The 23,965-nt window shown below is 42.9% G+C and overlaps 1 long non-coding RNA gene across 3 annotated transcripts; it reads left to right on the forward strand.

Annotated features, from left to right (window-relative positions):
• Positions 1-4,129: 4,129 nt before the first annotated feature.
• Positions 4,130-12,090, forward strand: LOC116637468. Of its 3 annotated transcripts, none has more exons than XR_004300483.1 (3): positions 4,130-5,747; positions 5,828-10,291; positions 10,391-12,090. It is a non-coding gene; the product is annotated as an uncharacterized LOC116637468 (long non-coding RNA). The 3 variants fall into 3 exon arrangements; XR_004300482.1 differs by having other exon boundaries at positions 5,828-8,638; positions 9,862-12,090; XR_004300484.1 differs by having other exon boundaries at positions 5,828-5,986; positions 8,420-12,090.
• The last annotated feature ends 11,875 nt before the right edge of the window (positions 12,091-23,965 follow it).

A 23,965-nucleotide genomic window follows, 5' to 3' on the forward strand; every position in this document is an offset into this window, starting at 1 on the left:
CTGGCTGGCCACAACCCTCCCCTCACATTAGCTTCCCCACCTCCTTGACCCAACCTGGTTTATAAGGGCTTCACACAGCTTTGCTTTGTGTGGAGGGAGCAAAGGGGCAGTCAGTCACTGGGGCTGATTAAAGAAACACACACACACACACACACACACACACAAAATGATGGTGCAGTGACTGCATAATAAAGCTTTGTAGATAAATAATAGTAAATACAAATTAAAGAAGCTCTCAAAAGATCAAGGCAAGAGTGTGGTAAAAAGAGGTTGGTGGGTGGGATAGCTATAAAGGCAAGGGATATAAAGGAAGATTAAGGGTTATAATAAAATACATGGACTGTAAAATCATCTTTATAGTCATATTCTCTGTCTTATACTCAGACATTCTCATATTCAGTATATTTTTTGACTTGTGATTCCCAAATCTCATTTTCACTAATGTTCTGCCAATAGGTGCTGTATAAAGCTCAAAACAAACTTAATTTTTAACAAGTAATATACATCTGTGGTCTTCACAGCATATGCTGACACTGCGGTGTGTTCAGAAAGCAGACCGATAAGGGATCACGGGAAGGGAAGCAACATTTATGGAGGGCATATTATGTGTCTGCTAAGATGCTATATGCCTTATAAACGTTTTCTCCTTTATTTCTCATTGCAACTCTGTGAGGTAGGTGTTTTTATTCTCATCATACAAATAAAGTTACAGATGCCAAGTGAGACTAAACAACTTGCTCAAGGACGTACACCTAGTGTGGCAGGCACTATTAGCTGTCTAGTGAATACTCCTCTTCCTTAACTCATTAGAGTCCTGATTGTATTTGAGGAGGAATTCCCAGCCTCCCTTGCAGCTAGAAGTAGCCATGTAACACAGTTCTGGCCAGTGAGATGCATGTGAAGTATGCTGGGAATCTGTGATTGGCTCTCTCTCTCTCGCTCTCTCTCTGCCCCCTCTCCTTGTCCCCTTTTTCTTTTTCCTGGAGCCAGAAGTGCAGATGTTAGGCCGGTGGTGGAGACACTACCTTAGGACCTTGAGAAGATAATAAATATGAGGATGAAAGCCACAGATGAGGGAAAAAGAAAGGAGGTGGGAAGTACCTGACATCATAGATCAGTTGCATTTCCTCTCACTTACCTATCTCTGGCTTATTACATGACGAAAATGAAACATATTTTTTATTATCTAATGTTTTTTATATAGACAATTGACATCTTATTAAGGGGTAGAGCTGGAACTGAAGCCTAAATCAAATATACCTAAGGACCTAGGTCATAACATGATACTTAATATGTTACCATATTATGATATACTGTGTTTCAGAGTGCCCACAGTCTAGAAAAGCCTTAGACAAAGGGATGAGTACAGTCTAATTTCTTCAGCTCATACTGAGACTCATAGCTTAGGTAGTTCTAGTTCCTTGGGCTGTTATGGAGTTTGGGGCTGGATCTCAGTCCAGAATCCAGGGAATTGGTTGGTTCTGGTCTTCTGTGAGTTTTAGACTACTTACTAGTAAACCAGGAGAATCTGACTTTATTACTTGGGATAGCTCTAGGTCACACTGCATTTCTTTCTTTTTTTTTTTAAGAGTTATTTTTTTTTAAAGATTTTATTTGTTTATTTGAGAGAGAGAGGGAGAGAGAGAGAGTGCACAAGCAGGGGGAGCAGGAGAGGAAGAGGCAGGCTCCCCACTGAGCAGGGACCCCGATGCAGGGCTCGATCCCAGGACCCCAGGATCATGACCTGAGCTGAAAGCAGACACTTAACCACTGAGCCACCCAGGCACCCCAATCACACTGCATTTCTTAAGGGTATTCTGATGCAGACCCACATCACTATGGCAGCCCCAAATGGAAATATTCCAAGATGAGCTACTTGCCAAGTAACCCAGACAGTTTTATTTTGATGCATAGAGAAACAGTGTATCCTTTAGAAACAAAGGGTTGGTTCACAAATTGCAGTTAAGCATGGCAGATTGAATACATGTTTATCTCCACTCCTTTTCTACCTTACCTCCTTATCCTCCACAAAAATGACAAAAAAAAAAAAAGAGATTTTTTTTTTTTAAAGAAAAAAACAAAGCTCTACATAGAGAGGATAGGAAAGGAGCCAAAAGCAGATATGAGATGTCAACATAATTATGGAAACTGGAAAGCTGATGAATGAGTGGTAGCTAATTTAGCAGAGCAGAAAAAGCTGAAATCTGAAGTTTCAATGGGGAAAAGCCAAGGAGAAGGGAACCAATGTATGTTAAGAACCTTAAAAAGCTCAGGGATGTACACTCTGTGTGGCAGACACTATTGGAGGCATCAGATACCTCTGATGATAGGGTGTAGACGGGGCTAAAAAACAGGAGTGTTGGTTGAAAGTCTGTATAAGAAGGGTTAGACACTGAGACCCTTCTGTGCATGGCCATACCACTCTGCTTCCTCCTCCCTGAAAGGGTTGGTGGTTTCCTTTTTCAAGAAGTGGAAGCAGAGGGACTTGGCATATGGACGCAAAGCACAGCTGAAGGCTGGGGGGCGGGGGGGGAGGTTTGCTATACTGGCAACAGGGGAATTAAGTGGAAATCTACAGGTCAGTAGTGAGATAACCTTCCTCCACTCCAAACCTTTCTTCCACTTAGCTTCAAGAACGCTGGCAACCAGTCTTATATCTCCTAAACAGAAGATCAGTAGGTTCCTCCCCAGGGAAATTAACCAGTCTATGAGAAATGACTAACAGATTTTGGATGCCCCATGGCTGGGTTCCAGGCCAATCACCACCACTTGGAAGTCCTCACATATAAACACAGGACTCCCAGTTACACTGTTAATATCTTCCTCTTAACAATGAATGTATAGGTATGAGGAAAGCCTCTAACACAAGATGCAGAGTCCAAACAAATAGAAAAGAGAAAACAGAGGAAATAAAGGCAACAGGAGAATGGTTTAAAAAAATCATTAATATCAGAAAAAATGAATTAACTATAAATTATGAACAGGATGGTATATAAATATTTTAAAGGCAAAAATAAAACTTTTATAAATTAAAAACACGGTAGTAGAAATAATGTCAAAGGTTGTCAAACTAAAGTAGAAATAATGTCAAACTAAATAATGTTAAGAAATCTTTAGAAAAGTAGAACAAAAATCAAAGAGATGGAAAAATAGAAGAGAATAAGATAAGAAAAATGGGGGAATCAGTCCAGAAGGTATAGTATCCAAATAACATGAGTTCCAGAGAGAGAGAGACGAGAAAACAAAGTGGAGGAAATTATCGATGAAATCACATAAGAAAATTTCCCACAACTGAAGGACATGAACTTCTATATTGAAAAGGCCTAGAAAATTCCCTGAGCAATGAATACAAAAGGGACCACACTAGGATACATCATTGTGAAATTTCAGAAAGCCAAGAATTAAAAAAAAGACCCTCAAAGTTTCCCAAGGGTGGGAATTAGAAGAGCAATGGGCATTTTGGCAGCAATCCTTTGGAAGCCAGAAGAAAATGCATTAAGTGCTCAAAATTCCTCGTGAGAGTTATTTATAGCCTAGGATGCTACATCCAGTCAGATATGAGAGAAGAATAGAGCTATTTTCATACATGCAAGACCTCAAATATTTACCTTTCGTGTAAATTCATGAGTTCTCAGGCAGTGGTTAGAGGACATAGTCCACTAAAATGAGGACTAACCCAAGCTGGAGAAGACTTGGCTTCCATGAACAGGGGACCCGACATGGGAGCCAGGTGGAAAGGAGGCTCGGGATGCCAGCTCTGCAGCAGTCTTAGCACCAACCCACGTGGGAGGAGAAAGACGAGGAGCTCCAGGATGAATAACTCCATGAAGAAATGGATTGATGACCTATGTTCGCAAAGGTACCGAGAGGAGATTTATATTGCTGATGAAGATTCTGTGAATGGCTTAAGGACAGGAACTTAAAAAATTAAGCAAGCAAACAGGGACACCTGGGTGGCTCAGTTGGTTAAGCATCTGCCTTCGGCTCGGGTCATGATCCCAGGTCCTGGGATCAAGTCCCGCATCGGGCTCCTTGCTCAGCAGGGAGCCTGCTTTTCCCTCTCCCACTCCCCCTGCTTGTGTTCCCTCAATCTCTCTCTGACAAATTAAAAAAAAAAAAATTAAGCAAACAAAGCAATACAGCCAACAACTGCAGGATATAAATGTAATCAAAGCCTACCATTTGGTTCAGCTATGAACAATTATCTACCACACTAGACACACACACACACACACACACACACACACACACACGAGGACTGATTTCACCAAGACTTGTGATACAACAATAATTGGGGACAAGGAGGAAGAGGAAGCATGTTTGAGAGGTAGAAGGGGTAAGTGAGCTGAATCCATATTTTCCGTGGTAAGGAGTCAAGGGGTAATATCTAAAACATGATAATCAAGAGATAACTGTAGAAACATGTTATTAAAAATACAGAGGTTCATGCCAGAAGAAACAGCTAAAATATTGTCAAGTTTTAGGGAACAGAAATCAGGAAGGGGAGAGGTGTAGGGCAGGACTGCTGTTTTCACCATACACACTTTACATAACTATGCAGCCACTCAAATTTTGAAACCATATTACTCAGATAAAGATACCGACTGAAAAACAAAAGAGCAGACTAGTTCTCGCGGAGGGCCACTTAGTGTGTCTAATTCTCTGAGGCTTTGGAAGCCCTCCTGGGGTGGGGAGGGGTTTCTGTCCCAGGGGGTTCCATGCTAGCAGCACTGTGCCTAAGCTTCTCTGAGTCCTGATTTGTGGCTGTCGTTTAGATATGCCCCAATTGCAGGGAATGGTCATTCAGGTAACTGGAAGGCTAGAAAGCTGTACTTTTGAATGAAAGATAAAGAGGTCTGTTCTGTAACTTAGTGTCCACTCAGGTGTCCATAAAATGGATGGCCTATAAATTCAGAAACAAGGGAAGGTAAAATCCTGAGGTGCACTGTGCTTATTAAAATAAAACTCTTTTTATTTTCTCTCAGAACAGGCAATAAGACCTGTTGAATAATCATAGCCAACATTTATTGAGAGCTTATTATGTGCTAGACACTATTTTAAGCACTTTGTAGATATTAACTTAAATAATTCTCAGAACACTTCTACAAGATATGTACTATGATGTACGGATGAGAGGTAAAAGTCTCCATTTTACAGAAGGGGAAATTAAGACATGAAGAAATCAAGTAACTAGCCCAAGATTATATAAATGGCAGGGTGGGATTCCAAAAACCCAGGCTCTTAATTTACATCCATCTTTATAAGTTATAAAATTAATATAATTATCAGCACGTGGAGGCCTAGGTAGGAAAAGATATTTTGCATTAATGGTGTTTTTTTTTTTTTTTTTTTACAGGTAATATTCTGTTTGGTATACCCTTTCTATGGATTCTAGCGCAGGCTTCCAGAATTCAACTGGGATAAGGTTAAAAGTTTCAGTTCAAAACTGAAGTTTTCTCTGAAGCTGAGTTTCAGAAATCAGGTCAGGACTTCCTTCCTTGCCTACAATTCATCTTAGACCTCAGGAGATAAACAGCAGCTTGAGCAGTAACACAGTAACCGTAAGGATGACGATGAGCATAATAAATAATACTTACAATGTTTGAACCCTTGTGCCACTAGGAAAAAAAAAAAAAGACAGAAAATACTCATTGTATCTAATGGTAGAAATATCACATCTGTGCATATATTCACCTCAGCCCCAATATAATTCTTTTAAGACTGCCAAGCTCTGAGACCCAGAAATGGTGAGTCACTCCGGAGGGGCGGGAGGGTGGGGGGAACAAAGATAAAAATAGAGATGTTGATTGCATTGTTACTAATTCAGTTTAGCTCCAACAGTCCCAGCCTGGTGAGTCAACAGCAGTGACAAGAAGACACAAGCAAGAAAGAAGCACACTGCTCTGTGGGGCTGAGCAGAGGGGATGCAGAGGGCCACATGGGGAACCTCAAGCCAAAACAAGACCAACAGCATTGAGGCGGTGGTGTGAGTTCAAAAACAAACAAGTGGAAAGTGCTGAGGGATAAAATGGGCTCAGATCGATGAGCGGCAGTGCCACTGACCCTCTGGTAAAAGCTGCCTTTTGTAAGAATCCCCCGAATGTGGGGGATGGGGCCTGCGGACCGGGAACCTTGGAGGCCAACTTGCACCGTTCAAACAGCGTATTGTTTTCTCTGGGGTATAAGGCTTACTGTGATTCCAGACTTGTCGCCATGGCAGCGGTGGGGGAGGGAGGGAGGAAAGGAGGAACAGATGGGGGTCACCAAGGTCCTAATTCTCATGCAAGGGCCCCCATCGCGCTCCCCTCTCCCCTTGAGGAGTCCTCCATTGAGCTGCATCTTCTCTCACTACCCCAATGGCGTTGATCCAGTTCAACCTCATAGAGGTTTTCCAGGGCCTACCGTGTGTCAGTCTTTCACTTCTGATTAACATTAGCTTCCATTAAGATACTTTACCTCTGCTTGGTTATGAAAAACTGAAACAGGAAAAAGACCTACTTTCCTACTCTCAAAGTTTATCTTTTCCTATTCCCAAACCTAAATAGAGAGATAGGTTAAAGATATATAGCCTCTTGTATGTGGTATAATGAATGAATGTATATAGATCTGATTGTCACCCCTCATGCTAACCTTATATTATAATTACAACCTTATACTACACGAGGTAGTCTGTTAGCATCCTTAGAGTTACTGTGTGATGTCCTCCTCCCTCTATTCTCGCCTACCTGTAACACTACGAGGTCAATCTTCCTGAAACATACCTCTGCCATGATGTTACCCTGCCTGCCTTCAATGGTAATCCAGAGTTGTCAGCTTGGAATTCAAGATCTGCCATAGCCAGTCCCATCCCACCTACTAATCCTCCTCTGTCCTTCCAATGTTTCCATGTTCTTGGGAGGGTGTGAGAAGTAGAATGAGTGAATGGATGTATGAACAGATCCATAAATAAAAAATAAAACGGGCAAACAAACATCAGAAAACTCATTTCCAACTCTATCCTTTGGCTCATGCAGTTACCACAGGACTCCCCTCAAGAATCATTCTTTTCCCTGGCTTTCATCCATCCAGTTTCAATGAAGGTCTAATTCATATCTCAAAGGTTTCTCAAATTCAGTATTGAGAAATACATGATCTCCATGCTCTGTATCTCAGTGACTGGAACCACCACCGTCAATCAAGTTTCACAACCCAGAAAGCTAAGCTCCATCCTGACGCATCTCTCTCCCTCAGTCCCAAATTTCAAATTCGGTCAAAGCCCTTTTGCTGTCATCTCCTCAAGGTATCTCCACTCCACTCACTTCCTTTTGCTCCAGTAGCCTTCCACTCCATTTTATCAGTTTTCAAATTAGAGGACTGAAGTCTACTCAGTTCTCTATGTTGTGGTCAGAGGGATGTCTTCAAAATGCACATGTGATCATATCGCATGCCTAATTAAAACTCTTCTGTGGCTTTCCATGGCTTTTAGGACAGGGGCAGAATCCTTACCACAGGCCCTGAAGCAATCTGACCCAGGTGTATGTCCCAGGCTCCATCCACCCCACCATCCTCTTTGTGGGGCCTTCTGGAAGCTCCACTGGCTCGCCTAGCAAGCTTGCCATCTTTCTCCCAGCCTTGGGGCCTCACTACATGATTTCTTCTAGCTGGAATGCTCTGCCCTGGGTGCTCATCTGCTGGTGCAGTGGTTCTCAAACTTCAGGGTCCATCACAATTACCTGTAGGGATGGTTAAACCCCAAACACTGGGCCTCACCCCCAGAGTTTCTGGTTCAGTGGGTCTGGGGTGTGGCCTAATGATTTGCAATTCTAACAAGCAAGCCTCCAGGTGAGGCTGGTGTTGCTAGTCCTGGAACTACACTTTGAGAATCACTGCCCTAGCTACCTTCTTTTGCTTTTCTAGATTTCTGAGAAGTCTTCCCCGACTACTCTTCCACCTTCACTAGGCTCTAGACGTTCAAGGCCATCTATACACTTCCTTCACAGCACTGGCCCTCATCCTGTAATTACGTATCTGTGTGATTATTTCACGAATGTCCGTCTCTGTGTTACACTCCTGTGCATGAGGTTAGGGGCCATCTCTGTTTTGTTCAGCATTCTGTCCCCAGCTTCTACCTGGCACAGAGTGTGTGCTCAATAAACATTCGCTAAATGTGGACGAATCTCTTATATAATGTTTGCTCTAGTTAACTGAGGGCGTATCACTGTTCCTTCCTGTGATGGTTAATTTCATGTGTCAGCTGGACAGAGCTTAGAGATGCCCAGATAGCTGGTAAAACATTATTTCTGGGTGTGTCTATGAGGGTGTTTCTAGAAGAAATTAACATTTGAAACAGCGGGCTGAGTAAAGATGATCCCTCTCACCAAGGCAGGTGGGCATCATCCAGTGCATTGAGGGCCTGAATAGAACAAAATTTTTGGTGCAGGAAGGGCCAATTCGCTCTCTGCTTGAGCTGGGACATCCACGTCTCCTGCCCGTGGACTTTGGCACTCCTGGTTCTCAGGCCTTGGACTCGGACTGGGACTTAGATCATCAGCCCCTTGATCCTCAGGCCTTCAGATTCAGACTGAATTACTCCACCAGCTTTCCTGGTTCTCCAGCCTGCAGACGGCAGATTGTGGCACTTCTTGGCCTCCATTATCATGTGAGTGAATTCCTATAATAAATCTCTTCTGGTATATCATCTATCTATCTATCTATCTATCTATCTATCTATCTTATTGCTTCTTTTCTCGAGAACACTATTATGCTTCTTATGTATGGCTATTTTACTTACAAGAAGCCCACCTCACTTCAGAGTTGATATATTCTAGAGCTTCCCTAGAATAAGAAAATCATCAAATACTCAAATACTGTTGAAGACCAGTGATAATTGGAGAAAATATGTCAGAGCCAGAAAAACTGTTTACAAAAGATACTGGCACCTATTGTGAGGCCCACTTCGCTGTGACTGAAATAAGCAGATGCCCAGCTATCCTGCACAAATAATGGCAACCACCAGGGAGCAGGGCCTCCTCCAAGGTGAGAGAGAGACAAGTTCTGCAGAGAAAGTATCAGCAGCGGCTCCCGGGTTTGCTGGTTATGACACTCCTCCAAGTCTTGGCTTCCTCTTGGTAAAATGCAGACATAATCATAGTACTTAAACCTCATAAGGTTGTTGGGATGATCAGAAGAGATATTATGTGGAAATAGTTTAGTGCAATGCCTAGAATGTAGCCAATACTAGAAAATGTTAGCCATTATCATGGGTTGGTATTACAGTAGCCTTCCTAATGTGGGTCTTTTAGGATTAGTCTAATTTAAAATATTCTGCCCCCAGACAGGACAGACATTTTTTTTTTTGGTCAGGAAAGCATGGTTGCACATGTGACCTCTATCAAACATCTTAATATTTATATACTATCTTGTATTTTAATTAATTCAGCAAACACGTATTAAGCAACTACTGCATGTGGTCATTTGGCTTGGCATCAGGGGCACTTATAGATGAATAACAATCTTACAGGGGAGAGAAACATAAATAACCAACTAAAATGTAAAGGCGGAATGAAATAAACACTGTGAAGGCACCCATAAAAATCTACAGGTATGGCAAGGAAGGTCAGATCATTTCTGACTGAGGTGGTGTCTGATTCGACCCGGGAAGCAGAGTGTGATCTCGATGAGCAGAGAAGCAGAGCGTTTCAGGCCATTCCAGGCCTGAGGGACATCATGAGAGAGAGAGGAAGCTGGGAGGGCATCTGGGGTCAGGTTATATATAATCTTGAATGTAATGCTAAGAAGTTAGCGTTTTGCTCCATAGGTGACATGGTTCCAAGTGTATCCTCTATTTGAAGCGGCTCAATATTTTGTCATTTTTTCCCTCAGGTTTGACTTAGGGAAGACTGGCGTGATGTCCACAGTCATTTGATTGGCTGGATTTGCAAGAATAGCCTTCCATTTGCCTCCACCTCTTTAAGGACATTTTCTTCCACTTGGGCTATATTGCCAAAAAGTAAGTGGTCACAGGTAGTTATGACTATTTCTGAACATCCAAGTGTTCTCAGCGATAGGATTAATTATGAAAGCAGGATTGGCATAAATATTGAGATACAAGGAGGTAGCTTTCTTACAAATTCTTGACTCAGATGTTTCTCCACTCTAATCCTACCGAGGTTTGAAGAGTTTCTTCAACTGATTCTGAGGGTTTACCTTTGATATTTTATGTCAAAATTAGGGGACACACAGAGTCCTCCTTTTCAGCTGTTTTCCTACGTGTTGAACAATCTGCTCATTTTCTTCTCCTCCAACTCCTCTGGTAAGAGAATATTTTGATGACTTGGACTTTCTCATTTGGGCAATGGTGCTGTGCTCAGCACTCCAATACCCTAACTTTCTCCCTCTCTTTCACTTCTAGTATAATGAAGAAATGACCTCTCCATCCACAGGGATGTGGCAGATATGACACATACATTCAGGTCAGCAGTGCAAATCTCCAACACGGCCATTTTTCTCATCGGGAAAATGTCTGTCAGCCCCTTGACCAACTTATTTGGAGATCTTGGCAACGAAGGGGCTGTTAAGCAAATGGCACAGAAACCTCTGCTTCTCTTTGAAAGAGACTGCTTTTGAAGGGACATGAAACTGCAAAAATACTGGCTTGTATTAGAATATAACTTCACGTTAAATGTGTTTTCAGGGAAAGACGAAAATTGAAGAGAAACCTGAAGTCATTTCAAGACTGATGCTGAGCTATCCTATCACTCATTTCCCTGGAACTTAGGCTGATGAGACAAAGTATCTCTTCCGTTGTCACAATTTTCTCTAGGTTATTTCTGAAAAGCTTTACTCTGGCTTCAGGGATGGGAAAACAGCAACAACAACAAAACCTTGTTCTCCATGTCACTAAGCCAAAAATTCAATCTCAAGTTGTTTACATTCTCAATTTCCTTAAAATATTGGGATCATATATAGTTCTTTATTCTGCATATTTTCACTTATTATATCAGGGGCGTTCCCCAAGTTCTTAAACACTCTTCTAAAATACTTTAATAGCTTTGAAATATTCTTTCAGTTGAGTGTACCATAATTTGTTTAACAGGTCCTCTATTTTTGGGCATACAGTTATTTTTTGTAATTTTTTACCACTAAATAATGCTGTCATAATAATGCCAAATAACATCCATATATATATGTATTTTTTTCTTTCATCTCATCTCTGATCATGTTGTTAACATAAATTTCCTTAAGTATAATCGCTGGGCCAAGGGATAGGAGTACCCTTGAGGACTTCTCTCCACAGACTGCTAAATTGTTCTATGCCTATTTCCCATGTGTAAAATGTTTGGTGACACTGCTTGAAGGTTTCTATGAGAAAACCCATTATCAAATTGACTGGAAGCAGCAATTTCTGTTATCAAAGTAAATCTATTGTTATCATTATCGGAATGGATTATTTTGTTTGCCTGAACGGAGCTGATCACTGAGTTTCACTTTAAGTTAATTAGATGAACTATCAATTGCAAAGGTTGTGAAACACATGTATTAGGCAACAAGCTAATCAAAGGAAGCAAGGCCCTGCTGCAAGGCCTGTCTTTCTACCACCCACCAGCCAGAACAACAGCAGAGGCCGAGAGCAGGGGAGTCAGGGAACGTGGCCTGGCTGGTAGATGTGCCATTTCTGAGTTCAAAGCCTGACTCTGTACCCTGACTCTGGTAGCTGGGTGACTGGGAGCTAGGCTCCTTTTTCTCCTCTATGTAATGTGGGTAATAGTGCCTCAATTCGAAGGACGTGCAAGGATTAAGTGGGATAAGACACTCACCACAGTACCAGGTGAATGGTAAGCATCCAGGAAGTACTTATTTTTTAAAATTATTAATTCCAAGCTCACAATTGCCTATGGAACTTCAGTATTTGGAGAGTAGATGAAATGGGATATAAACCATCTAATTGGGACCAGAAGTTTCTAAACTTCACACAGCTTTCTTAGCCTTCTGTGTTGGTAAGGCCATTGAAAGTCAAGATCATCGTCATCATCAGCATCATGGTGGTAAACAAGGCAGTAGAGGCCTCAGAGACAAGGGCTCCAGGAGACGAGCCTCCCACTCTGCGCTTGGTGATTTTCTCTCTTCCTTTTATTTATTTATTTATTTTTAAGATTTTATTTATTATTTGAGAGACAGAGAGAGAGAGAGAGGGAGCACACATGAGCAGGAGGAAGAGCAGAGGGACAGGGACAAGCCATACGCCACTTTGAGCATGGAGCCCGACATGGAGCTCCATCTCACAACCCTGAGACCATGATCTGAGCCGAAGTCAAGATCGGATGCTTAACTGACTGAGCCACCTGGGTGCCCCTGGTGCTGACTTTCTAGTGTGTGTTCTGGGCCTCAGGCTTCCTGCCAGCCCCACTCTGCCTCTTTGGGCAACAGGTTTGTGGGAGGAAAAATCAGGCCTTATGCTTTTGAGTCTCAGGAGTGCCCCTCTTGGCCCCAGACATATGGGCAGGGCATTTCTGCCAGGGTAAATGTTCTCCACACTTAAGCACAGTATCTGCTCCATCAGAAAGTGGGCTTCGTTTGAATCCATTCCTTCCTTTTGCCGACCACAAGCAAAAAGGAAGCAGCTGCAGAAGTACACACAGACGTTGGGGCCTCGGCAAGATGGCAGCCTGCATGGGGGGGAGGTATGGGCCCACTTCAGTGATCTGCTCCACATCTAAACCCTAAGCAGGCAGGAAGCTAGGAATCCTAATTCCAGTCCCAGGTAAGGAGTGGGAAAGAATAATCAGAACTCCATCTGCTTCGCTTTTCAACCAAATCGATGCCATCATCTTTACAGGGATGCAGCAAGCACAGCCCTGACTCTGAGGAACGGAAGAAATGGTTGGCTACGATCTCTCCCCAAAGTGCTCTAAAATCAGGCAGGGGCGTGGGTGTACGGGTCTGTGACTTGAATCTTTCCTATTTAGCTGCAGGTGTAGAACACATGCAGGGACAAAAACAACAACAACAACAACAACAACAACAAAAACAAAACCAAAAAACAAAAAAAACACCATAGTTTTAAAATGAATAAAATGGACCAAACAGGGAAAACTTGGATATTTTATAGTTTTGTCTTTGGGATGTCAGTGGTGTTAGGAAACTCGTAATGCTGGCTTACTCCTTCTTAGAACATCAGTAAATGATTCCTCATCATCGAGGTCAGCCACATTTGAACACCCGTACCTCGTGATTCCATGAATATGCTCAGCATCGGGAAAAGGTAAGTTTCACACCGCAGGTTACATGAGGGACCACTGGCAATGGCTGAAAAGATACCCAAAAGTCCAGCTGGGAATCCTGAACTGAACTGGTCCTGCTGAGGCTAGCCCTCCACCCCAAGAGGGGACCTTAACCATCCTTCGCCTGGGTCATACCTCTCGCGGCTCTGCGTGTGAGTGTTGACCTTCCCTATCCTTGGCCTTTGTGTGTGGGCTCTGCTCAGGTGGGAGGCAGTAAGTAGTACAGGAGTGGGATTTAAGGCATCAGCAGCTCATGAACCCATTGCCCAAGACCTTCACTCGACCTTCTGTTAAATTCACTAAACAAGGAGGTCATTAGACGGACGTGGTTCTAATACCACGACAGCCTAAGGAAACAAACAAAAACCTAAGTCTGTAAAGGTCTCATGGAGAAATCAAAACCTAAGGACAACCAATCAAAAATAGCCAACTGGGCTTTTCCAAATAAGTTACAGCCAATCAAATAATGTCCTTGCTTTGCCTCTGCCTTTTCTCTATTCTTTGTAAGTCTTTCCCCTTAGTTCTGTCTGCTGAGCACTCCTAACGATTTCTGGTTTGGTGCTACCCATTTGAATTGATTTTTGCTCAAATAAATTCTTAAAAAAAATCTTAATATGCCTCAGTTTATCTCTTAACATCTCCTTCACCCTGCTCTACTTTTTCTTTTTTCCATAGCACTTACAACTAACACACTATACACTTTACACTTACTTATTATGTTGAATGTCCGCTAGAACAGAATGTAAGCTGCGCGAGGGCAGGCGTCGTTATCTTTTTGGCACACAGATATTTTAAGCATTTAGAACAAAAGTGGCTGGTACACAACAGGTACTCAATAAATATTTGTTTCATAAATAAGCCATTCCAATTTAGATTCTAGTTAAGCAATTGGTAAGTCCAGGGGCCAAGACCCATTCGTCTATTTGAAATAATTACCCCCACCTTCTCACCCCTCAGGCTCAAAGCCGCTCCTGGCATCCACAAAGCAGTTAGCTCTGACATTGGCAAACAATTACTGTCACTTGGTAAAATTGAGGAGGAAGTAAAATATTTACTGAAGCAGAAACTCTGGGGGGCAGTAGCCTGGGTTGTTTTCAGTTAACTAATGATGCCCATTGACACCCCACACCCACCTCGGTATTTATTTCAGAAGCAAAACAAACAAGTGTATGATTTCGATCTGTGATTCAAGAATATTCAAGGTTTTAGTTAAATCTACACATTGCTCATCGTGCCACTAACTAAAATGAGAAAAGATTCTTGCTTCAATGGCTTTCCATCCTCAGAATGCCTCCTACATTTGTTTTCAGTACATGCTTAAGAATGGTCTTGAAAGTACGCAAGAGAAGAGAGGACAAAAATAAAATTATACTGAAGCTGGGATCTCTCAGTCTCTTCCAGTTGCTGAGCAGCAGAATTACGGCAAATATGTATCTTTTTTGTCCAAACCAGGACAAGTGGCATAAACTGGGACATCTTGGGCAGATTGTACATACGGTTGTCTTAGATATACTCAGCTTCTATCACATTCGAAGATGGGAAAGGGCTGGCAAAGATTAGGGCATCTGAAAAGTCAAAAGTTCTGTGGTTTGCATCCTCGGTTTGAATTCAAGGGTCACAGATGTTGATCAAAATATTCACATTGCCAATTTACACGACTTTCACTAGTTTGTATCAGGCGAGAGTGTTCAATAAATGACCTAGCAAATTAATCTATTTCCCCCCATTAGTTTCTGACTCTTTAGCATGACAATATCAGTTACCCTGTTCAAGCAAAGGCCAGGCAAGCTGTGGAGCTGACGCATTCAGATTCCTCCTCGGAGAAGCATCTGTCTACTTACCGGTCCTCGCCATCCCCCACCCCCCCCGCCCCGCCCCTGGCCATCGCACCGTCCCCTCCTTTTTCCAACCAGGCCCCTATTTTTCAGTTCTTGCAGTACAATCAGAAGAAGTGAAAGAAGACCCTGATTTTCCAGAGGGACATGGCAGTCTGAAAAGGTAAAGATGTCTTCAACATCATTAGCAGTTCATCTTCTAAAACCTCAGGGCAGCCTCTAGGCAGCCCCTCCTGCAAACCAGCCCCCCCCCACTCCCCCAGCCACTCCTCTCTTTTGGTGTCGGCTTATCAAATTAATGAAGCCTATCTAGACGGGGAGGAAGTTGGGGCAGAAGACTGGCTTAAGAGCGATTCAAAGCAAGCCCCTCCTTCCCTTTAAAAAAGAAGTACGAATAATCGGGGGGGGGGGGGGGGGGGGGGGCACGATATTTTTTTTTTTCAGAATGAGAAGAGAACGGGGAAAGGGTGTTGGGGGTGGGGTGGGCTGGGGGGTTGCTCCTAGATTGTCTCCTGGTTCCCTGAAGGAGGAGATGTCTATTTACTTTCCCTGACTGAACATTTGCATGTTAAAAAGGCGCAGTTCCTTTGTGGGCAGGATTTACCAGGGCCGCATTTTCTACTTGACAGAACAGAGTGCTGGGCTGGGGCTCCAGGTAAAGGATAAAGCAACTTCCTGACGTTTCCTCTCACCTTTTTATAAGACAGTGCCCTCCCTCACACAGAGTCTCAGGGAGGCCAGGGTGGGATTTCTGCGACACTGTTTCTGGGGCGGGGGGGGGGGGGGGGGGCCCGCAGGAGACAGATCCCACCCAGCGGCCGTGGGCTGTGAGTGCCATTAGACCCTCCCCATTCCCCCAGATCCGGAGAGGCAATTTTCAGCGCGAGGTACAAAACACATCAACATCTCTCATCACGTCACTGACCTAAATATACACAATGACTTCAAGGGGGAAGAAAGTTGCACATTCTTTTATACCTGCAAATGCAGAAGAGCTCTTCAAACCAGCACTGGCCGTGAGGAACAATAGAGAACCAGTCCGATGTGAAGGGAGAAGAGAGGAGAGAAGGGTGTTCTAGAATGAGGGCTGTGATAAGGCCATGACAGATTCTCAGCTAAACATCAATCCTCATTTGTAACCTAGGGCCCCGCGATATGGCCCTGGGGGTGGTTTTGTGGCCCTTGTCAGCTTTTCCAGGGGGAGTTCAGGGGGGGAGGAAGGGGGCATGTGCCCTAGATCTGCCAGTCTGGTCTCTTCACTGGGTCAGGCAGGTCTCTGAGTCAAAGAAAGGGGCCACTTGACTGAGAAGCCATTTCCTTCCCATCGCAGAAGAGCGTGCTGTTGGTTTCTTTGTTGGTCTCAAGCGGAACAGCCGTCCCTGGCAGCCACTTTTAGCCTTCCCTGATCCCAGCCTGCCACTTGAGCATCCTGACTCAAATTTTAGGCAAAACTCACAGAGGACTGGAAAGCTGATGTGGGTCAGCTCACTCGTTTGCGCCATGAGGGGCGTCCAGAAGGATTACTTTTCCCTCATAGTATGAACTCGCACTTGGGTAGAGTCTTTTAATGTTAAGTTCATAAGAGTGCTTACCTTTTTATTAACTTGGGGATTATTCACCTGCTGGGTGAACAGAAGGGCCATATTAGAAGCTTTTATGAACACGAATCCTATAACGAGGGACCTTGAGAAAGATACCTGAACAAAACACTAAGTATGGAGAGAACGGGTGTTGTCAGCAATTAGGACACGACTGTGGGTAATCAATCGCTGAGGAGAAGTCACATGTCTCTCACATATTTCTACTGCCCTTCCTGTTCACTCAGACAACTATCTGCATAAGAACAGCCTGTGTGGAGGCTCCCCGAGTAACATAATTGCCTGCTGTTAGGGAACCAGCAAGCACTCCAGGCTTAAGCTGTCCACAACTCCAGTATTTAGGCTGAAACACAAACTCATGCTCTTTTGTGTTAGCAAAGCGTCCACGAATGCAGCCATCGGTTTGTTTCTTCAGAGAGCACATATGTGACCATTGTAGGAACATATTATATCCTCACAAAAAGAGCCTTATCCTTTGGAAAAATAATAATGGAAAATCACAGAAAGAACACATCTTATACAAGATCATAAAAGGAAGCTAAAGGCACCACTACGAATGAAATAAAATGAAAACAGTGAAAAGAATCCCAATGAGAGTGGAGGACAAAAAAGATAGTAAACCAGAAGCTCTAGTTGAACACAACAATGAGGAAAGGTTTTGGCTAAGGCAGACCCGTATGTGCCCAAGATGAGTACCATCTCTGTGCAGGACAGTCTGGATAGCGACATCTCTGCCGCTTCCTGGCACAGGGAACCCTGTGGGGCTCACTGCTCTTTTAAAATGTGACGCTGAATCAGAGCACGGAAACCAGGGGGCTACACGGCCTCAGAATCAAAGACACTTGAAGGGTGACAGAAAAAACGGTTCTGGATTTCAAATACCAGTTTTAGGTTATCATAACCAGAACAGGACTCTAGATGCTTTATGATTTGTTAAAAAAAAAAAAAGAGAGAGAGAGAGAGATTCACAGCAATGCTCTCCTTCAACAAAGACTGAATGCTGATAGTTTCTAAAAAAACACTGGGGGGAAGTTACTTGGAGATCCTGACACAGTAACAGGGCAGTCTTTCCAGAAAGTTTGCTTTTACTGGGGTTCTGCTTCTCCACACAGTCCCTTGGGAGTACCCTCTTTGAGATAGGTGCATGCAATTAAAAATTACCAGCGACTAGAGGGGAAAAAAATAGACAATAATTTGGTCAAGAAGAAATATGCCCAGAGCCATTTTTTTCCAATCCAATATCTTTGTTAATTAAGCATTTTCCAACCTATGCTGAGAATACTAATAGTAATCTAATACTATACTACTCATTACTAATAAAACATATTTATGAAATGGAAATACAATGTGCCTATTTCCAAAATGTGGTTATAAATGACTTACTCTAAGCCACAATTTAAAATGGTTTGAGAAATGAGTCTTTAATAAAGAATTGATGAGGATGATGACTGCTGATAATAATTCTATTTGGTGAGATTATGTGGTTTGCTATGGCAATTTGAGCTGAGGTGATTGCCTCAAAATTTACTGCAAGTAACTAATATAGGGAAATTTAATTGATGATAAATACAGCGGTGGTATGTCAACTCTTGAAAAAGTGAGCATGTAATTGAAGAAGGCCAGCATCGTCTTGCCTGCTGATTATATTCAGTCATTATAGTGCTGTCAGGATGTTATTTGTCTGACATATCTGCACACAGTAGGGATTTAAAAAGTGAGTGAATAAGCACCTATAATTATTCCTCAATGTGGGTTCCTATATGCAATTATAGTTAATCATAAGCCCATTAACATTTAGAAAAAAACAATTACAATACGGCTTAGGATAGAGCCATGATGGTATTTGTAACAGTCAGTGAAGTAGATGTTCAGCATGCTCAGACAGCTTTGACACTAGGACACCCAGATCTGCCTGAGCTTTTTGAAAGGGGGACAGAGACTACCAACAAACCACTGCTGCCGTGGTATTACTACACTAATAGGTCAGGGTGTCTTGACTTGAGCAAAGCACTTGACATAACCTCTTTCACTGTTCTTTTGAACGAAGAGAGTTAAGTGTCCTAGCAGGTCTGTAGAACTATCATACACACATATAATCTTACTAAATACTAAGTACCGTCCTGGATGGTGAAACGCCACAGTAAAGGAAAACCCTGACCATCATGGAGTTGAGAGTCTAGGGAGGGCAAACAAATGAACCACCAGTTAGATGCCACATAATAAAGGATACATATTGCGGTAACAGTGTGGTGCAGGTGCTTCAAGGGGATGAAAGTTGACTGTGGGCCAGAGAAGGCTTTGCAGAAGATGCAATTCTCTTTTCCTTAAAGTATATTTTGATTGCTGATGAATTATGGTCTCTATGTATAATCTAAAACCAAACCAAACCAAAAGAACACAAGGAGCGTTGGCTTCAAGGATTGGTTATGGGGTGGAAATCCTCGGCTAGGCCCCTCCCTCATGATCCTGACAGAGGCGATTCTTTTTTTGTTTGTTGGTTTTGCTTTCACCAGAAATACTTCTGTTTTTGTTTTTACTCTTCTTGACTCTGTCCATTGGCGTGTATATTTTTCCTTTTTCTTTTCCTTTCTCCCCCATCCCTGTTTTAGTGAGATATAATTGACCTACAGCACTGGATAAGATGAAGATGCACAGCATAATGATTTAATTTACATTGTGAAATTATTACCAACTTACCAAGTAAGTTTAGTTAACACCTATCATTTCATAAGATATTGAAAAAGAAAGAAGGAAAAAAAAAGGTTTTTTTTCCCCTTGTGACGAGTACTCTTGGTACCTACTCTCTTAACAACTTTGATATTTACCATACAGCAGCGTTAGCTCTAGGCCTCACGTTGTATGTTACATCCCTAGCACTTATTTATCTTACTACTATAAGTTTTATCTTTTGATCACCTTCCTCCAATTCCTCCACCCCCTCAGCCCCACCTATTTATGAAGTGGTGCTTGCCTTAAGCCTTTAAGGACAAACAGAAGTTTATGAGTCAGAGAAAGTGGGGCCAAAGCCTTCCAGGCGGAGAAATGGCCAACATGAAGACATGAAGAACAGTTGTATTTGAGGAACTGCTGTGGGGGGTCCCAGAGGATGCCTGAGCGAGGGAAAGGACATGAGGCTGTGAAGGTTGACAGGGGGCAGATGATGAAGTTGGATGATGTATCAAGGGGTCTGGATTCTACTGTGTGGTGATGGACAACCCCTGGAGAAATTTTGCTCTCCATTTGTATGAGTGATTTGTATACTGGTTTAGTGAGAAGAAAGAATGACAATTACAAGAAAAAAAAAAATAAAGCTTAGCAGGCCAGGAAAGATGAGTATTAATACTTGAATACACAGATTCACAAATAAAACTGCTCTTGTACAGCGCTGGGAAAGTCTTGTCTAAATGTGGTTCATATTAAAAGATTTAAGGCTTTTAATTGATGCAAGCACTTGGAAGCTGCAGACAAGTTGTGATGATTTTTACCAAACTCTGCATTGGTCAGATGACATTTGGGATCTTATATACAGGTCTAGGAATCTTATTTTTTAAAAATACATCAGTTATTATGAGCACGTCTGAGAGAGGACAACCTTTGTAACAAAGGGTTGGATAGTCGTGTTAATACAAGGAATAATGGAAACAATTGGGAATGGCCAAGTTGGGAAGGAGAAGGTAGAGAAATAGGAAAGCTTTTGTTAGTTCTCTAAAGGCTGCATATGAAAAGGAGTAGATTTACCCTGTGTCACAACATCAGAACAAGGTGGAGGTGTGTGTGGAGACTGATTTCAGCTGAATGCAAGCAAGGACTTTCAGATCATTCCATATCCAAAAAATGGAAATGAATGACCAAGGACTTGACAGTCATCCTGACAAAGAATTTTGGAGGAAATTCTTGTTCTTGGCAAGAGGTTGAGCTAGATGACCTTGACAATCCTTTCTACCCCGAGATCCCATAAAGTTGTCAGTACAGCCTGGCGGTATCAGATGTTTGTAATTTCAAAGTAACCAATGGTCCCATATAATTTATATCTCTGAAAATCTAGTTCATGTTAAGATAATCACCAACTATTTTGCACACTGTGGTTTTTGAGAAGAGTCAAAAAATAAGGCCTGATCCTACCATCTCTCCTTTCCTCAAGAAGGCACTCAACGTGATCCCATGGACAATTACTGACCTCTTATGAAATTGCAGATTGATCCCAATTTGGCATTAGTTAGGAAGCAGAAATAATCAGAAATAGTTATATGAACAATGGAGCTTAAAATGTACTTTGAGGATACAAAAGAGTCCTTTGAACTATGAAACCAAAACAATCAAAGTGATATTGATAGAGCACGTAGAGCATATCGGGTACTCCACATTCTGGTTTCTAGGCTCTGAAAAGATTAGCAAAAAAGTGAGAATTTTCTTTTCCAAATTTGTACCGATGACACAATAATGATCAACAAAATCCCTCAGAGAATAGGAGAGGTTTCAACTTTCATAAGCAAGGGACCATCAATGAGGTCACGATGAGGAGGTTTCCAGTTACTTGTTCCTAAACCAGCAGAAGTATCAATTTCATACACCAGAGATCTACTTGCACCTATTATTTATTATAAAACCCTCAGGGTGAAAATTAACTTTAGACTGCTGTTTTAAATTTTTAATGATTTTTAAAAGCTCCAATGAAGGTCTCTGGCTCTGCTTGGGGCAAAATAACACCTAAACTCTTAAGATGAAAAATCTGGATTAAGCAAATATTTTAAGATGCACTGACACCAAGTCCCAAACCCAACCCTGAGATCCCTATCAGAACCTCCAGAATGAGACAGTCCTGTCTCAGTGCACTTTGTTCTTCCAAATGATAAACACACCATTCCCTGCTTATTTTTTTTTTAAAGATTTTATTTATTTATTTGAGAGAGAAAATGAGATAGAGAGAGCATGAGAGGGGGGAGGGTCAGAGGGAGAAGCAGGCTCCCTGTTCAGCAGGGAGCCCGATGCGGGACTCGATCCCCGGACTCCAGGATCATGACCTGAGCCGAAGGCAGTCACTTAACCAACTGAGCCACCCAGGCGCCCTCCCTGCTTATTGATAAAGGCATCATACACAGCAACATCTTCTATCACTGACCAAGAGGATGGGGCCTTGTTGATTCCAGTGACCAAGCAAGAACCAGAAGAGTACTTCTCACCTGAAAACTGCATGAAATATACATACACACTGGAACATAACCTTACACCCTGAACACGGGTCTTCTCTGGTGTGTGACCAAAGCCAAGATTCTGAGCATGCAGCCAGAAAAAAAAAAAAAAGATCATTCAAACTGAACATGATAAGCCGAGGAACAAAGACCAGCACCGTTCCCGGTTGACTCCCCACACATTTGAGTAAGGTTTGTTTTCCTCTAAATGGGTGGGAGACTTGAGGGAGGACTTGGGATGTAGTTACTGTCTGGACCTCTCCTCTCCCTCGAAAAAGTCTCGAGATGCAGTAAATACAGCAGGAATTTTGCCTGGTATCTTCTTGCCAAAACTTCAGCCTCAAAAACTAAGGATGTACAAAAGTTATGGCTTAAAATATTTTCCTTTAAGAGGGAAGACCTTCATATTAAAATGAAACGTGTAGAAAAGCAGAGGTCCACGTGATCACATAATCCGTATAAACAAATGATCTTTTAAAGGTTGCTTGGCGATAAGTGTGAGTAGCTGATATCTGTGTGTCTCATCCCTCCATGACCAGCATGGCCCCTTCCTCTAAAATTTTAATAATAACCTAGGAAGGAGGGAGACACATCTCCTTTATTTCCAGTTAAGAGAAACAACAACAGGCCAGAGAGCATAACAGTAATTTATGATTTTGCTGGTGTATTATCATCCAGTAATAAGTGCAACTTGAAACTGCCAATTATCTCATAAGAGGGGTATCACCTTTCCTGCTGTGAATGACTACCTCAGTACATGTAGGTTCCGGCCCCTCGCTCTCCGGCAGGTCACCAGCAGAAAGGAGCCAGGGCAGCACAGAGGGAAAAAAACAAAAACAGTCAAGCCACAAACACTCAAGCTAGCCCAGCCTCTGGCTCGGGAACCAGGAGAAGGGCCAGAGGAAGATGAGAAAGAAAGGGGGCGGGGAGCAGCAAGGCGCCGCCTGGGGTAGCGGTCCGTAGGTCACACACACGCGGTGCCCGGCAGCAAACTCAGTTTACAAAGAGACATCTGTTCCATTACTCCAATGCATTGTGGCTAATTACATCCTGGCCGGTCTGTGAAATGACAGCCACTTATTCTCCAGTGAACCGTAAAATCTGTACATGTTCGATTCGGGGAGTGGGAGAGCAGAGGAGTGGGGCAGCCAAGGGGAAAGAGAAAAGCCAGGAGAAAACCGAAGAAATCACGCTTTCCGGAGAGCCAGTCCCGGTTCTCCCGGCAGGAAGAGGATGAGAAACAGGGCTTCCACTCGGAGTTCAGAGGCCCTAAGTTTAAGATGAAAGAATTTGTTCCCCCAGCTGTTGCTTTTCCTTCCTAGGCAAAGACCGCAGTGCCGGGTGGGGGGGGGCAGGTGGGGGGTGGCTCGCAGCTCTCCATCATCATTACCCCAGGGTTGTGGCTTGGGGACAAACCGACTTGCCCATTTGCTTCAGTCTCCAGGGCCTTGTAAAAAGAGGCAGCTGGTCAGAACCAGGGTGAGGCTGCTGATGGGGCGGGGGTGGGGGTTCTCCTTTAAGCTCTCAGGAAAGTAAATAGCTGCATCCATTCTCACACGGGGACCCTGTGTGAAAGCGAAGCATCTCTGATAGATTGTGGGTGGGGGGTGGGCTTCCTGAAGAGTGGGAAGAAATCTACACTAAAGATTTTTAAGAAGAAAAATCAGGGAGAGAAGCTGGGTGGGGAGGGGAATAAAAAAGATGCTCCTCCTTGCTTTTGGTTGACATTAAACTTGGTCCTAAGGAAAATCCAAAATCACTTATGCAACCTGGTGATGGGTACGGGGGAAACAGAAATGGAAAACAGAGCACACTGCCATTTTGAAATTAGACTTCAATCCACTGTGGGTTTTAATAGGAAACTTATCTTCATTCTTACACAAAAGCTTTCTGCCTGAGGATTTATACACTTCTATCAGAATTTGTATTAAGCAGCTGATGATATTATGGGTTTCTAGTGTGGTTAAGCATTGATCTTTCATCCCCTTGGAACAATACTATCTTCTGTGGATCACACCGCTGGCTTGAGGGATCTGGCATCTCTCTGGAGGGGAGGGTTACCCTGCAGTTTCTACTTGCTGCCA

This window comes from Phoca vitulina, unplaced genomic scaffold (genome assembly GCF_004348235.1).
Source record: "Phoca vitulina isolate PV1807 unplaced genomic scaffold, GSC_HSeal_1.0 scaffold14, whole genome shotgun sequence".
Taxonomy (NCBI): Eukaryota; Metazoa; Chordata; class Mammalia; order Carnivora; family Phocidae; genus Phoca; species Phoca vitulina.